General features: G+C 48.8%; 1 protein-coding gene across 1 annotated transcript in view; it reads left to right on the plus strand.

Annotated features, from left to right (window-relative positions):
• LOC115143522 (copine-5-like) overlaps positions 1–5,000 on the plus strand; it is a 372,435-nt gene that overhangs the window by 220,626 nt on the left and 146,809 nt on the right.

Here is a 5,000-nt window from a genome sequence, read left to right on the forward strand (position 1 = left end):
CTGGCAGCACTAATGGCCCCCGGCAGTATGTATGGCCACCGGCAGCACTAATGGCCCCCGGTAGTATGTATGGCCACCGGCAGCACTAATGGCCCCCGGCAGTATGTATGGCCACCGGCAGCACTAATGGCCCCCGGCAGTATGTATGGCCACCGGCAGCACTAATGGCCCCGGCGTATGTATGGCCACCGGCAGCACTAATGGCCCCCGGCAGTATGTATGGCCACCGGCAGCACTAATGGCCCCCGGCAGTATGTATGGCCACCGGCAGCACTAATGGCCCCCGGCAGTATGTATGGCCCCTGGCAGCACTAATGGCCTCCGGCAGTATGTATGGCCCCTGGCAGCACTAATGGCCCCCGGCAGTATGTATGGCCACCGGCAGCACTAATGGCCCCCGGTAGTATGTATGGCCACCGGCAGCACTAATGGCCCCCGGCAGTATGTATGGCCACCGGCAGCACTAATGGCCCCCGGCAGTATGTATGGCCACCGGCAGCACTAATGGCCCCCGGCAGTATGTATGGCCACCGGCAGCACTAATGGCCCCCGGCAGTATGTATGGCCACCGGCAGCACTAATGGCCCTGGCAGTATGTATGGCCACCGGCAGCACTAATGGCCCCCGGCAGTATGTATGGCCACCGGCAGCACTAATGGCCCCCGGCAGTATGTATGGCCACCGGCAGCACTAATGGCCCCCGGCAGCACTAATGGACCCTGGCAGCACTAATGGCCCCCGGCAGTATGTATGGCCACCGGCAGCACTAATGGCCCCTGGCAGCACTAATGGCCCCTGGCAGCACTTATGGCCCCTGGCAGCACTAATGGCCCCCGGCAGTATGTATGGCCCCTGGCAGCACTAATGGTCCCCGGCAGTATGTATGGCCCCTGGCAGCACTAATGGCCCCCGGCAGTATGTATGGCCCCCGGCAGTATGTATGGCCACCGGCAGCACTAATGGCCCCCGGCAGTATGTATGGCCACCGGCAGCACTAATGGCCCCCGGCAGTATGTATGGCCACCGGCAGTATGTATGGCCACCGGCAGCACTAATGGCCCCCGGCAGTATGTATGGCCACCGGCAGCACTAATGGCCCCCGGCAGTATGTATGGCCACCGGCAGCACTAATGGCCCCCGGCAGTATGTATGGCCCCTGGCAGCACTAATGGCAGCACTAATGCCCCCTGGCAGCACTAATTTCCCCTGGCAGCACTAATGGCCCCTGGCAGCACTAATGGCCCCTGGCAGCACTAATGGCCCCCGGCAGTATGTATGGCCACCGGCAGCACTAATGGCCCCTGGCAGCACTAATTGCCCCTGGCAGCACTAATGGCACCTGGCAGCACTAATGGCTCCTGGCAGCACTAATGGCCCCTGGCAGCACTAATGGTCCCTGGCAGCCCTAAAGGTAAACAAAGCACTAGAGATTTTGGCTGCCTTAAGCCTCGCACACGTTGGTCTGACGATCGTTCAGCGCGCTGTGTTTTAGAGACCACCAGCTGTAGACGTCTAACATTTTTCACTCAATTCTACATTTAAAATCGGTACGCACTCGGTTCGAAAATTACATTCAGAGGTGCTAAGTACTCTCGGCCGGCAAACGCCAGAAAATAACCCTTAGAGAGATTGGAACACACACACACGCACACACACACACACACACACACACACACACACACACACACACACACACACACACACGCACAAACACAAACACAAACACAAAGACCAGAGTTGCCTGGGGTTTAACTGCTCTCCTCAGCAGGAGCAACAAAATGCAGTAATTGCCTTGGCTTCACCTTCACTGGTGGGTTAGCAATAAATTCCCGAAGACAGGTGAAATGGCTTCTCCCAGCTTGTCTGATGTGAGGTACTGTGCAGTGTGAAGCTTCACATGTTCTACTCGTATAGTTCTATTATGGGTAAAGTTGTGTAAAGGAGCTACACTGGGAACACGTGTGCATCGAAAGCTGGTACTGCCTGGGTTTAGGAAGGTAAAGAGCCCCCTGTTACAAAGGAAAATGAGAAATATATCCACTAGTTAAGACAGAGGATGTTCTGTCCATATTGTCTCCTTTCCACTAGTAAAGACAGAGGATGTTCTCTCCATATTGTCTCCTTTCCACTAGTAAAGACAGAGGATGTTCTGTCCATATTGTCTCCTTTCCACTAGTAAAGACAGAGGATGTTCTCTCCATATAGTCTCCTTTCCACTAGTAAAGACAGAGGATGTTCTCTCCTTTCCACTAGTAAAGACAGAGGACGTTTCTCCTTTCCACTAGTTAAGACAGAGGATGTTCTCTCCATATTGTCTCCTTTCCACTAGTAAAGACAGAGGATGTTCTCTCCTTTCCACTAGTAAAGACAGAGGATGTTCTCTCCTTTCCACTAGTAAAGACAGAGGATGTTCTCTCCTTTCCACTAGTAAAGACAGAGGATGTTCTCTCCTTTCCACTAGTAAATACAGAGGATGTTCTCTCCTTTCCACTAGTAAAGACAGAGGATGTTCTCTCCTTTCCACTAGTAAAGACAGAGGATGTTCTCTCCTTTCCACTAGTAAAGACAGAGGATGTTCTCTCCTTTCCACTAGTAAAGACAGAGGATGTTCTCTCCTTTCCACTAGTAAATCAAATCAAATCAAATCAAATTTTATTTGTCACATACACATGGTTAGCAGATGTTAATGCGAGTGTAGCGAAATGCTTGTGCTTCTAGTTCCGATAATGCAGTGATAACCAACAAGTAATCTAACTAACAATTCCAAAACTACTGTCTTATACACAGTGTAAGGCAGGGGTGTCAAACTCATTTCGCATCGTGGGCCACATACGGCCTAGGGAGATGTCAAGTGGGCCGGACCATTAAAATTATACCATACTCTGCTACACTGCTCCACGAAATTGAAAATTTATGGAGTTGTATGAACAGTAGAATTCCATCACACAACTTTTGTTTTGAAGCTGCTGACTAACATTAAAGTGCACATTTTTTAAATCACCACAGTAAGGATTCATCTTCACAGAGCTGTATTCTTTCAATGCAAACAGTATCTAAGGCAGCATTTTAAAGGTGTTAGTCTAGTCTGGACTTGTATTTGTTCCTGAAACTTGGCATCTTTTGGCCTGTACAAGTGCATCAACACCAGGTGTCATGTCCTGACTAGCTGTCACTTTCAGAATGTCATTTAAGTGCTTGTTTGTGAGCCTTGAACGCATTTTTGTTTTATTGATATTCATCACTGAGAAAATTTGTTCACAAAGGTAGGTTGTCCCAAACATGCACAAAATTTTAGCAGCCAGGGCTGTTAATTTGGGGTACCCTGGTAGTAGATACTGATAAAATCTGTCCAGACCTACAGAGGCAAATTTGCCCTTCAAATCTGCATCACACTGCAAATCAATTATCTCTAGCTGAATTTCGACCGGCAGATCAGAAGCTTTAACTGTGAAAGGTGAGCGAAAAACTGAAAATTCTGTCTCAAGTTCACCAAATACCTGAAAACGTTTCTCAAACTCCCGCAGTAGTCCTGCAATTTTGTCTTTGTACCGTTTCATGTCCGCATCAGGTCTGGTCACACACACATCTCTCAGACAGGGGAAATGAGCAGGGTTGCCATTTGCCAGTAGCATCTCCCACAAAGTCAGCTTCAACTTAAATGCATGTATGTTGTCAGAAAACTGTGTGACAACTTTTTTGCGGCCTTGCAACATTTTGTTCAGATTGTTCAAGTGTTCAGTAATATCAACCAAGAATGCAAGGTCCCGTAGCCATTCCTGAGATTGTAATTCCAACACCGGTTTTCCTTTTTTCTCCATGAACTGTCCATTTCCTCTCGTAGATCAAAGAAATGCCTCAGCACAGCGCCTCGGCTTAACCATCTCACTTCAGTGTGGTATGGCAGGCTGTGGGTAATGTTGCTGTCGCTGAGAAGTTTGTCAAACTGACGATGGTTCAGACCTCTGGACCGGATGAAATTTACAGTGCGAACAACCACCTCCATGACGTGGTCCATTTTCAGCGACTTGCAACACAATGCCTCCTGGTGCAAAATACAGTGAAATGTCCAGAAACGATCTCCTCCATTAAGGGCTTGTACTTTGTCTTTGAACTTTGTCGCGACACCTGCTTTCTTTCCGACCATGGATGGCGCGCCGTCTGTAGCCAGGCTGACAGCGCGGGACCAGTCCACTCCAACTCTGTCCAATGCAGCAACGACAGAGCCGAAAATGTCCTCGGCTGTTGTGGTGTCCATCATTGGCACCAACTCAAGAAACTCTTCAGTAACAGTCAATGTCTCATCAACTCCTCGAATAAATATGGCCAGTTGGGCCACGTCTGTGATGTCAGTGCTCTCGTCAATTGCCACGGAAAATGCAATAAATGACTTGACTCTCTGTTTCAATTGACTGTCTAAATCTGCCGATAGTTCGAAATCCTCTCTGCTATAGTATTCCTCGTCAGGCTAATATTGGCAAAAGCTTGTCGCTTCTCGGGACATACAAGTTCAGCCGCCTTCATCATGCATCGTTTAACAAAGTCACCGTCGGAATACGGCTTCGATGCTAATGCTATTTCGCTAGCAATTAGGTAGCTGGCTTTTACCGCTGCTTCACTGACTTCTCGGCTCTGGATGAAAGTTGACTGCTGTTTCCTCAGACCCGCCAGCAATTCGTTAATCTTATCTCTTCTCAGTTGTCCTTGCAAGCCGTCATATTTTTCGCTGTGATGAGTCTCGTAGTGGCGTCGAATATTATATTCCTTCAATACCGAAACTTGTTGCAAACACACCAAGCACGAAGGTTTTCCGTGCATCTCTGTAAATAAATAGGACGTGGTCCATTTTTCTTTGAAAATTCTACACTCCTTATCTACTTTTCTCCGTTTGGATAACGACATTTTGGCTAATGAGGGTGTAGCGGAGAGGTAGAGACCAAGGTATTAACAACGTCGTAACAAGCAGCAGATGGCGCATTGATACCGTCTGCTGTTTTCAGTCT

The sequence above is a fragment of the Oncorhynchus nerka genome, linkage group LG15 (assembly GCF_034236695.1).
Source record: "Oncorhynchus nerka isolate Pitt River linkage group LG15, Oner_Uvic_2.0, whole genome shotgun sequence".
In the NCBI taxonomy this organism is placed as follows: Eukaryota; Metazoa; Chordata; class Actinopteri; order Salmoniformes; family Salmonidae; genus Oncorhynchus; species Oncorhynchus nerka.